The 12,820-nt window shown below is 42.2% G+C and overlaps 1 protein-coding gene across 1 annotated transcript in view; it reads right to left on the bottom strand.

Moving 5' to 3' along the window:
* The window catches only part of si:zfos-911d5.4 (uncharacterized), a 252,456-nt gene that overhangs the window by 235,169 nt on the left and 4,467 nt on the right, over positions 1 to 12,820 (bottom strand). The window contains exon 2 of the mRNA XM_063071870.1: positions 10,969 to 11,036. The gene's annotated coding sequence lies outside the window, so the exon portion shown is untranslated. The remainder of the gene's footprint in view (positions 1 to 10,968; positions 11,037 to 12,820) is intronic.

The following is a 12,820-nucleotide window of genomic DNA, read 5'->3' as shown; positions in this document are numbered from 1 at the left end:
CCCACGGAATGTAGAAGATTGATGGTAGATTTGATAGAGGTATACTAAATTATGAGGGATATAGTTAGGGTAAATGCAGGCTTTTTCCATTGAGGTTTGGTGGGATTACAACCAGAAGTCATGGGTTAAGAATGAAAGGTGAAAAGTTTAAGAGGAACATGAAGGGAAACTTCTTTACTCAGAGGGCCGTGAGAATGTGGAACGAGCTACCAGTACAAATGGTGCATGTGAGCTCGATCTCAATGTTTAAGAGCAGTTTGGATAGATATATGGATGGCAAGGGTATGGAGGGCTTTGGTCCCAGCACAGGTTGTTGGGACTAAGCAGTTTAAATGGTTTAGCACTGACTAGATAGGCCAAAAGGCCTGTTTCTGTGCTGTACTTTTCTATGATTCTATGACTCTATTTGAATAAATGCTGGCTTGTAAAATTCCCCCAATACTTATGATCTGCCATACGTTACCTGTTGGAAATGCTTTGAAATCATGTTAATTGACTGGGCCACATATATTGAAGTAAGGCCAGCACCACTAGTGAGAAGTGCAGTTAGCAATTCCTACCGAGATCATCCAGTGGGCTTATATCGTTGATTTGGCAGTACGTTAATATAGTAGCAAAATTACTAAAATCATGCAGTGTGAAGATGGATATAACTCTCTAAATCCATTCTTGCAACAACAAATCATAACTCTTACTAAAATTAAAATCTTAATTCAGTCGGGGCACCAAGGAGTGCTACGTGTTGGTATGCAAATAAGAGCAAAAGAAAATAGGATCAGGAGTAGGCCAATCAACCCCTCAAGCCTGCCCCTTGGTCTCACATAACGAGTTTGAGACTCTCCCTGCTATTCATGAAATTTGGAGTGCTGAAAGGCATCTCCTGGTGAGGAAGTGGGTGACTGGCACCCCCCTGGGACATTCAGTACTCTTGACAACCAACTACAAGGGAAACTGGTGAGGGCCTGTAAGTTGTGCACTTGCCCTTTTGCCCTTTTATGCAAAGAAAGCCAAATAAAGATGGTGAATTAAACAACAAAGAGAAGCAACCTAGTTAGAGAGCCCCTTTAAAATAAACTGAGACTAAGAAGCACTTCATCAAACGCTAATTGCTCTGTTCAGCTCAAATGCTGAGAAAGCCAGTTAGCTTGGATTTATGTTCTAGGAGCTGTCCCATGACGTTGATCAAAGTATATCAGGGGATGCATTGTTTTATAAGGTTTGTGCTTATATATTATGCACACTGCATAATTTCCCTGCTAAATATGGCTCTCCAAAGACTCATGATTGCAAATATTCACTTGGTGAGGCTAATTACACCTGCCCATTCACCTCCTCCCTCACCCCCACTCAGAGCTCCTAACAGTCCTTAGAGGTGAGGCAACACTTCACCCGTGAATCTGCTGCGATTGCCTATTGTGTCTGTTGTGACCTCCTCTACATTGGTGAAGCCCATCGTAAATTGGGGGATTGCTTTGTCTAGCACCTCTACTCCATCCACCAAAAGCGGAATATCTGGGTGGCCAAACATTTGAATTCCCTTTCCCATTCCCATTCCGACAAGTCAGTTGATGCTGCCCTTTTTTGCCACGATGAAGCCACCCACAGGATGGAGGAGCAACACCTTATATTCCATCTGGGTAGCCTCCAACCTGATGGCATGAATATCTATTTCTTCTTGAGTTAAAAAAATTCCCTCCACCTCCCCTCTTCTATTCCCCACTCTGGTGTTACCTACCCCTATCATCTCCCCTGGGTCCCCTCCTTTCCTTTCTCCTATGGTCCACTCTCCTCTCCTATCAGATTCCCTTTATTTTTCTTACCCACTTGACTTCACCTATCACCTTCCAGCTATCCTCCTTCCTTTCCCCTACCTTTATCTTCTGGCATCTTCCCCCTTTCTTTCCAGGGTCTCGGCCTGAAACATCGACTATTTATTCATTTCCATAGACACTGCCTGACATGCTGAGTTCCTCCAGCATTCTGTGCATGTTGCTTTGGATTTCTAGTATTGCAGAATTTATCGTGTTTATAATTAGGGACCAGTTACTCTGACATCAGCAAGGATGTTGATTGAAATTGTTTATGGTTTTTTAAATATGAAAGAAAAATTAGTATCTGCAACAGAATGTGACGACTGGAATGAAATGTTGCCTGAAGTGGTATTAAAATACTTCCTTACTGCAATGATTTGGAGATCCTCCTTCTTCCACAGCCCATCTTCCCACCTTCCTTCATTTACACTCTGGTGCCCTGTTAAGATCATTGTCATGGGATTTCCCGAGAGTTGACAGAGAATTACTGTTGGATCCTAAGGTATTTGTTGTAATCATTCCTAGGTAATGTCATTGCGAGGAAAGGACTTGCCACAATCTGACATACTGTACATCTTAATATTATAGACTGCCTTCAACGAGTCATTTTCACCATTCCATGGCATTCCTACAAGGGGTCTGCCAGAATTCTTTGCCTTTGCACTGCTAGGCTTGCTCTGAGTCCTACCAGAAGCTACTATGCATTGGTAATGAGCCCCACTGAGATCAATTGATTGGACCTGGAGTGAATACTTCAAATTCAAACAAACCCAAATTCAACCCCGAAGGAGAAAATGCTGCCTTCGTATCCACACTCCCAAATGTTGCATTCATGATTTGATGTACATTATATTTTGGTATAGTCAATTATTGTTGTCTTTCCTGGAGTAGCTTAACATCTGGAGATTAGTTTTAATGTAAAGATGCAAAGTTGTCACATTCTCTGAACTCAGGGCTAACTAAGTATACATCTGCATAAGATTATGACCTTATTGTAGTTGTTGTTGGTCATTTTTTTACACTGGCAATAATTGGGTTGATAACATTGGTACAACCACATCACCAGATTAGTTCCAATTTGATAAATGCAACAGGTTTTTACTAACTTTATACACATCTTGTACATACTTCATTTGTCATTTTTGATTGAGAAATTGCTCTCAAAGCAGCAGGTAATGAGTTCAAATCCTGCTCTGGAGACTCGAGAACATATTGCTAGAATTGTTATCTTTTGAATAACATATTAAACCAAGGCTCTACTTGCCCTCTCAGGCGTACACAAAAAAAAAATCCATCAGTTCTCCTAGTCCATGGACCTCATTTATTCTCCAAAATGTCTGCACGGTTGTCTCAATCTCTTTCTAGTATCTTTTTGATGTTGCAACATTGATGAACTACAAAACTACACTGTTTGTGTAATGTTTTCCAGAGTTCTGAATTCCTTATTTTTAAATCAGACTGTTGTGATTTTTAGCTCTCCACCCTTCACTCTATTCCCCATCCTGCTATGTCATCCATTAAGTACACTGCACTTAGTCATTTAGCTTACTTTAAAACACTTCCCAAATCTAAAGCCCCTTATGTTTGGAAGGTCAAGATTAGGAGATACCGTCATGAGACCTGAGGCTTGCTGTAGAGCGTTGAGCTTCTTGGGTTTTTGAGCACCTGTATTTACTCATCAATATCTTAACTAGAGTTGTTACACCCTATCCTTGTTATATGCATCCTCAGACAATGCGGATTCACAGATATGCGAGGAACCGATTTCTACCAATTTCTCCTTATATGCGTCCAAAACTCACAGTTATGCGAGGAGCACTGCTTTCCCGCCAGTACAAGTGACGTGCGCATGCCTCACAGTCTCACAGTTATGCGAGGAGCACTGCTTTCCTGCCAATATAAGTGACGTGCGCACGCCTCACAGTCTCACTGTTGGGACAAGAAGCACCGCTTTCCCGCCAATACAAGTTACGTGCGCACACCTCACAGTCTCACATTGGTTTTGGCAATGGGCGGATGTGCAATCTTGCACTCTTAAACTTTTGTTCTTTTTACCTACGGTGCACTGATTTTGCGCTTGAAATATTTAACTATGCCTCCTAAGCATCCGATGTCAAGTCCTGGGCCATCAGCCAAGCGGCAGAGAACTGCTTTAACACTTGAAAAAAACTTGGAAATTATAAACAGGGTGGTGTCAGGTGAAGGTAACACAGCTCTGGGACGCTACTTCGCCCTGGGTGAGTCCACGATCAGAAACATAAAGAGAAATGCTGAGAAAATAAAAAGTGCAGTGATTGATTCATCACGTGTCTTCAAAGATTGTTACCAAAGTGCGTAACCTGATAATGACAAAAATGGAGAAAATGTTGAGTTTGTACATTGACCATGAAACAAAGAAAAAAAAAACACTTAGTTCTGATCATCTTCGTGTGAAAACTTTGGAAATTTATGGTCGCCTTTGTTCAGAGGCTGGTGAGGAAGTGTGAAGTGATATTGTTAGCTTTAATGCAAGTAGGGGTTGGTTTTCTAAGTTTGTTAATCGTCACAGGCTTCACAACTTAGCTGTGCGTGGTGAGCAAACTAGTGCTAACCACGAAGCTGCTGAACTCTACCCTGTGCAGTTGCGGGCTTTGATAGCTGGGTTAGGCATCACACCAAAGCAGGTGTTCAATGCAGACGAGACCGGGCTTTTTTGGAAGCGTATGCCAAAACGCACTTACGTAAGTAAGGATGAAATAACTGCACCGGGTTTTAAGGCAGCAAAGGACAGATTGACTTTGCTTATGTGTTCCAATGCCGAAGGAGACTGTAAGATGAAGCCTCTCTTAGTTTACCATTCACTAAATCCCCGTGCTCTTAAGGGTTTGAGTAAGAATATGCTTCCTGTCCACTGGGCAGCTAACAAGAAAGCATGGGTCACTGGTCAAATCTTTAAAGATTGGTTTGCTAATCATTTTGCTGTTGAGGCTGAACGTTACTGCCGGAAACAGAATCTTGCTTTTAAAGTTCTTTTGTTGCTTGACAATGTGCCAGCCCATCCTAAACATTTGGACAGCATTCATCCTAACATAACAGTGCGTTTCCTGCTGCCTAACACAACATCGCTGATTCAATCACTCGACCAAGGTGTGATATCCACATTCAAGGCGTACTTTTTATGGCGAACTATCTCTCAGATGCTGCAAGCCACAGAGGATTTTGAAAATCCAGGGAGTTTACCAACGGTGAGGGAACGGTGGAAGTCCTTCAACATCAGACATACCATCAACAACACTGATGAATCCTGGAAAGAGGGCAGGTCTTCCACTCTCAATGGAGCATGGAAATCAATTTGGGCAGAGTGTGTGCACACCCTCAAGGGGTTTCTTGCCTTCACTGCAGCTGTCCAGGATTGTGTGGCCCTGAGCCGTAAAATTGGTGGGGATGGATTCTCAGATCTCGAGACTGTTGACGTGGCAGAACTCTGGGATTCTCATGATGAAGAATTAAGTGTGGATGACCTTCTGCATTTAGCTCAGACTGAAGGTGATAACGATGAAGAAGAAAGTGTCGAGTTGCAGGTGAAGGATTTTACGGTGAAGCAACTGGCAGAATTTTTTAAGGCTGCAGAACACTTGGCACAAATGGCAATGGACATGGACCCAAGTTTAGAAAGGAGTCAGCATTTCAGTCATTCCCTGCAGTCAGGCCTTCTTCCCTACAAGCAAATTTATGCTGGAAAACAAAATGCTGCCAAGCAAACAACCCTCACCACTTTCTTGAAACCGGTGTCATCTCCTGCTGCCAGCAGTACTGAGAGTTCTCTGAGTCTTCCTTCACCCCTTGCTGTCCTTGATGATCCTGACGACACACAGCCATCCACCTCATCCATGTAAAGCTGCCCGACCACAACAACTACTCATCTCCCGGAGCGAACACACCTGCCACTGTTGGTGAGTAGTGTACTGTACACCCTAGTATGTTAACTTTCTATGATTTATTATGTTGAATATTACCTTAAATTGATTAAATGTAATACGAATGTTGCCTTGTGGTACTGCTTTTGTGTTGTATTGGTATGAAGATGTGAATAAATTACAGATAAAACATATTTAGAAAGCCTCCAGAATGCACCCATACTTTCTCCATTTAAATAATTATTCACATTATGCGTTTTCATATTATGTGTCGACTTCGAGGAACATATGCCCCGCATATAATAGTGATAGGGTGTATATCCTTGTGTTTTTGATTTAATCTTGTTAAGTTAACTGTGGCTGGCACATTTTCCTCATTCTATGATTATTTAAAGAGGACTCTAATTCAGTGCCTCAGTGGGGTCATTGTGTCGGAGAGGATGAATTACCTTGTGTGTGCCTCAATTGCTCCTCCAAGGTTCTGATTCCAACATTTAACCTCTTAGTTCTGTCTCATCCTGGGGTTCTTGCTGTTCCCCCGTATCTGAGTCTAGTCCTCCGAGAGCAAACCATGATAGAATGACTCCCCTGATATGGACCCAGCGGTGGTTCTGAGCTTCTCCAGTCTATGTTCAAGATTTTTCTCAAGGTTCTTGGGGACAACAGGGTTCATAAAGTCTCCCATGTTATGCTTTTTTTCCTGAGTTATATGTTGTTTTTGAGTCAGATGTAATGTCTCTGAGCTATATGGTCCCGCTATGCTTCCAAATAAAATGCAACGTTTCCAAGATATGTGCTTTGCTTCGAGGTCCACATCAGCCTTCTGCTTCTCAGAGCTGCCTTGAGTGTTCCAATCTGTTCTCGATTTCCCAGTCCTGCCCCAAGCAATCTGCCTCAGGAGCATCAGACCTGTTCCAGATTTCCTAGCATTGCCTCAAGCTCCAAGTCTGCCTTGAATTTTTCAGACCTCCCTCGAGAGTCTGGAGCTCCTGCTCTGCCTTGTGTTTTCAGACCAGTCTTAAGAGCTTCCTTGTACTCCGGGTCTTCTTTGTGTCTTTTCAGACCTGCCTCAGGAGCACCAAATCTGTTCCAAATTCCCTAGCACTGCCTTAAGCTCTAGGTCTGCCTTGCGTTGTTCAGGCCTGCCTTGAGAGCATCAGAGCATTTCCTCAAGCTTCAAGTCTACCTTGTGTTTTCGGTCCTGCCTCGAGAGCTCCCTGACCTGTCAGGTGTTGGCCTTAGGTCAGGAGGTACTGTCATGAGCCCTGTGGCTTGCCGTGGAGCGTTGAGCTTCTAGGGTTCTTGAGCACCTGTATTTACTAATCAATATTTTAACTAGTATTGTTAAGCCCTTGTGCTTTCAGGTTAATCTTGTTAAGTTAATTGTATTTGGTGCATTCATGGTCCGAGAGTGTACCATGACAAACACATGGGATTGTAACTATCAATTGTTTACCTCCAGTTTGCACACCATCCGGATTTAGAATTATATCATTGTTCATTTATTGTAGTTGGGTCTAAATCCTACAACTTGCTTCCAGCAGCTCTGTATGTTATATTCATATGAGAACTTCAGCTACTAAAAGAAAAAAGTTTCAGGCATGTTCTTCAGGACAGCAAGTGTTGCCATTTAAGTTCAACATGTAAATGAATAAATAAAGCACAAAACATAATATTAGTTAAGTAACAAGTGGAGTATAAAATACGCTGTCAGTAGTTTTATATAAATTCGAAGATGCTGTGGAACATATGTTAAGCCCCAGGAAACAGGAACAAGTGTGGGCATTTAGCTCTTCGAGTTTCCTTTGCTGTTCATCAATATCACTACATGGTATAAAAACTATGCTGCAACACACAGGAAGGCTCTACAATAGGTCATTAAAACTGCCCAACACATCACCGGTACCAGCCTACATGCCTTCAAGGACATATGTACAGAAAGGTGTGGGGGAATATCATGAAGGATCCCAGCCCCACTGTTCATGAACTGTTTGCTCCACTTCCATCAGGGAAGAGGCTACACCATCCATACCAGGACCAATGGGGTCAAAAACAGTTACTTTCCCTAAACAGTAAGGTTGATCAACACCCTCACCCACTAACCCGCCCCTCCACCTTATGTACAGACATAAGGTGATGTTCATTTCTCTCTGTGGTGATGAGGCTATGAAATGATCCAGTGGTTGTCATCTCTGGGAATTTCACAGCATTTTTGTCCTGCTAATATGATGAACTGAGGTACTGAGGTCAAGGCTTGGGCATACTCCAGCTGCTTCAGGGAGTAGATCTACAGACACTCCTGCACCTAGCATCACAACCTAGCACTCAACGTTAGTAAGACGAAAGAGCTGATTGTGGACTTCAGGAAGGGTAAGACGAAGGAACACATACCAATCCTCATAGAGGGATTAGAATTGGGGAAAGTGAGCAACTTCAAGTTCCTCAGTTTCAAGATCTCTGGGGATCTAACCTGGTCCCAACATATCGATATAGTTATAAAGAAGGCAAGGTAGCAGCTATACTTTACTAGGAATTTGAAGAGATTTGGCATGTCAACAAATACACTCAAAAACTCCTATAGTTGTGCTGTGGAGAGCATTCTGACAAACTGCATCACTGTCTGATATGGAGGGGCTACAGCACAGGACAGAAAGAAGCTGCAGAAGGTTGTAGATCTAGTCAGTTCCATCTTGGGTACTCGGCTACAAAGTACCCAGGACATCTTCAGGGAGCGGTGTCTCAGAAAGGCAGCGTCCATTATTAAGGACCTCCAGCACCAAGGGCATGCCTTTTTCTCACTGTATCAGGTAGGAGGTACAGATACCTGAAGGCACATACTCAGCGATTTAGGAACAGCTTCTTCCCCTCTGCCATCTGATTCCTAAATGGACATGGAATCTTTGGACACTACCTCACTTTTTTAATAAACAGTATTTCTGTTTTTGCACTTTTTTATTTAATCTATTCAATGTACGCAATTGATTTACTTGTTTATTTATTTTTACCATTTATTTATTTATTTATTTGTTTGTTTGTTTATTTATTTTCTCTGCAAGATTATGTATTGCATTGAACTGCTGCTGCTAAATTAACAAATTTCATGTCATATGCCAGTGATAATAAACCTGATTCTGATTCTGATCTATATACAACAAAGCTATATGTAAGCAATCTTATTTATGTTGTGTGTCTTATTATTGTGTTCTTTATCTTATTGTTTTTTTGTGCTGTATTGGATCTGAATTAACAATTATTTTATTCTCCTTTACACTTGCATACTGGAAATGACATTAAACAATCTTGAATCTTGAAAGTAACCTCATCATAAAATAGTCTATTGGTTCAAAGATAAATCTCATCTGTGATACCATGGGAGGTTTCTCAGTGTTGAATAAATATAGATTTAACTGCTTTAACTGTTAGCTTCTCAATGCATCGCCTTACCCAATGCATGGAAATCTGCTGAATATACCATGAAGATTCTGCTTCCAGTAAGATGGTGACATGCTCAGACACAGCGACTTCTATGGGACCAACTAAAGATGTTATTGTCTTTTTAAAATGTATTTGTTACTATCGCAGGACCCTGCTGGACATTAAGAACTGAAAGTACTGCAGGTCGACTCCATCAGGAAGTTGCTCGTTGGTGAAGAAACTGAAGGAGCTGGACTTGGTGTTCTTTGAACATGTGGCTGCCTGCATTAGAGAGGTGTTGGTGTGCAGTCTAACAACAAGTGAATGTCTTAGTCACTTTTCTTGTGATTGTAAGGCCCTGTTAGGCATTGGTAATGTTGGATGCTGCAAGTCAGATTCACTGTTTTATTGGTGAACAGCAGGGGAGCTGCATGGTCTCAGTCGTAGTGCAGACTAGGCCTCAAACCACAGTGTCATCTATTTGCTGCTGCCCAGAGAGGGGTGTTGGAGTCAGTGTGCTCCATTGGAGTGCTAGAAGTGATGTGATGCAGCGTCCATGCTGGAGTTGGTGCTGCTTTCCTGATTTCACTTGGCAGAAGAAAAGATGTATTGTGTTCGACTGCAGACTGCAGCAACTTTCGCGGACTCAGGGACTTGGATGTTTTTTTGGTGTATGACTATTGTAACCAGGTGACCGTCGAATCTTATTCATTATCGTTAAAAGTGTACTTAGGCATCCATCTGGGTAATGCTTAGAATCGTTGTCTGTGCCTTTAAGTGGAGACGGTGATGTCATTACACACGGGCGGGATAGTGGGGAGATCATTTTTGTTTCTGCAGAAGACGCTGGTGGGGCTTTGGGATTAAGTTCCTCCCAGAGATACTGGGCATAGTGAGGAATGGTGAGTATTAATTGACAATATCCATGTGAATTCGTTTATGCTTGTTGGCGCATTGAGAATATCGGTAATTTGACAGGTTTTACATGTGGATGCTTTAGATTTTCATGAGTGAAGGCATCGACGCTGGATAGCGTGGCTTGTGCAAAGTTCCTTACTGGCCAAGTAGGTCAGTCTTCCTGTAATTTAACTACCAGGCAATATCTCGTAAAAGTTCTGCCAAAGTGTACCTTTTGTCTAACTTTATTGTATCATGACAATGTGAATGTAACAGCGTAACGTGAATGTTTAGTCTCTGTTTGGAAGTTCAGCACGTGTGTACTAAAAAGTAGTAGACGTCTTAGATGAGATGTATTCGCTTACATTTTCACTGCTATGTATAAGGTACAGGGTTGGTGGGATTCTAATGTTGTTTGTATTGTGTTCCTTCAGAATTGCCACTACCGTATTAGTTTCCTATTAGTTTTATATTGGTTTTGTGCAGTTTGCTTTATGTATTTTTATACTGCATATGCAATTTGTCAATACACAAGGGTGTGGATCGAAAGTTAAACTGAGATTGTAACGGCAGGAACTAGTTGTAAATTCGTTCATTTTGTTTTGAGACCCTCTTCTGGCACTAAAACATCTAAAACAGATAAAGGAATTAAAACCCGAAAAAGTATTTGTTGTCCTGAGTGTGTACTTTTCCTCAGGCTACAAAACTATATTTTACTGCTGTCTTATATGTGCCATGTCTGCCTTGTGCTGTGAATGACTGTTGGTACTGTATTTTGTACCTTGGCTGCTGTTTGGTTTGGCTATATTCATGCGTATTCATGTATGGTTGAATGACAATTAAACTTGAACTTGAATTACTCTTAGCTGCAACAGCAACAGTAATGAATAGCCATCATCAATTTTGAACAGCAGGCCAAAGGCATTGATATTCTCAACCACTATTGTTACCTGCAGAACAGAGATCCTCCAGGGAATGTGCATTTTGTGCAGAGGTCAGAGTTCCATAAGCAAGGGACCTTTGAGAAAAAAAAATACTGAGACGTTATATCAAGACACTCAAACAGCTAGATTAGAAATTCATTCATTGATGTGATATAGGCATGTGAACCAATAAAGCAGCCCCAGGTAAGGCCTGCAAATGAGGGAATATAATGCACCACTTCGACTCACTTGGTATACTAGAAACATAGAAAATAGGTGCAGGAGTAGGCCATTCAGCCCTTCGAGCCTGCACCACAATTCAGTATGATCATGGCTGATCATCCAACTCAGAACCCTGTACCGGCCTTCTCTCCATACCCCCTGATCCCTTTAGCCACAAGGGCCATATCTAACTCCCTCTTAAATATAGCCAATGAACTGGCCTCAACTGTTTCCTGTGGCAGAGAATTCCACAGATTCACCACTCTCTGTGTGAAGAAGTTCTTCCTCATCTCGGTCCTAAAAGGTTTCCCCTTTATCCTTAAACTGTGACCCCTCGCTCTGGACTTCCCCAACATCGGGAACGATCTTCCTGCGTCTAGCCTGTCCAATCCCTTTAGAATTTTATACGTTTCAATAAGATCCCTCCTCAATCTTCTAAATTCCAGTGAGTATAAGCCTAGCCGATCCAGTCTTTCTTCATATGAAAATCCTGCCATCCCAGGAATCAATCTGGTGAACCTTCTTTGTACTCCCTCTATGGCAAGAATGTCTTTCCTCAGATTAGGGAACCAAAACTGCACGCAATACTCCAGGTGTGGTCTCACCAAGGCCTTGTACAACTGCAGTAGAACCTCCCTGTTCCTGAACTTGAACCCTCTTGCTATGAATGCCAGCATACCATTCGCCTTTTTCACTGCCTGCTGTACCTGCATGCCCACTTTCAATGACTGGTGTACAATGACACCAGGTCTCGTTGCACCTCCCCTTTTCCTAATCGGCCACCATTCAGATAATAATCTGTTTTCCTGTTCTTGCCACCAAAGAGGATAACCTCACATTTATACACATTAAATTGCATCTGCCATGAATTTGCCCACTCACCTAACCTATTCAAGTCACCCTGATTCCTCTTAGCATCCTCCTCACAGCTAACACTGCCGCCCAGCTTCGTGTCATCCGCATACTTGGAGATGCTGCATTTAATTCCCTCGTCTAAGTCATTAATATATATTGTAAACAACTGGGGTCCCAGCACTGAGCCTTGCGGTACCCCACTAGTCACTGCCTGCCATTCTGAAAAGGTCCCATTTATTCCCACTCTTTGCTTCCTGTCTGCCAACCAATTCTCTATCCACATCAATACCATACCCCCAATACCGTGTGCTTTAAGTTTGCACACTAATCTCCTGTGTGGGACCTTGTCAAAAGCCTTTCGAAAATCCAAATATACCACATCCACTGGTTTTCCCCTATCCTCTCTACTAGTTACATCCTCAAAAAATTCTATGAGATTCGTCAGACATGATTTTCCTTTCACAAATCCATGCTGACTTTGTCCGATGATTTCACCGCTTTCCAAATGTGCTGTTATCACATCTTTGATAACTGACTCTAGCATTTTCCCCACCACCAATGTCAGGCTTACCGGTCTATAATTCCCCGGTTTCTCTCTCCCTCCTTTTTTAAAAAGCGGGGTTACATTAGCCACCCTCCAATCCTCAGGAACTAATCCAGAATCTAAAGAGTTTTGAAAAATTATCACTAATGCATCTACTATTTCTTGGGCTACTTCCTTAAGCACTCTGCGATGCAGTCCATCTGTCCCTGGGGAATTATCTGCCTTTAATCCCTTCAATTTACCTAACACCATTTCCCT

Source organism: Mobula hypostoma, chromosome 19 (genome assembly GCF_963921235.1).
Source record: "Mobula hypostoma chromosome 19, sMobHyp1.1, whole genome shotgun sequence".
Classification (NCBI taxonomy): Eukaryota; Metazoa; Chordata; class Chondrichthyes; order Myliobatiformes; family Myliobatidae; genus Mobula; species Mobula hypostoma.
The sequence above is the reverse complement of the archived record's forward strand: the minus strand, read 5'-3'. Positions and strand labels throughout refer to the sequence as shown.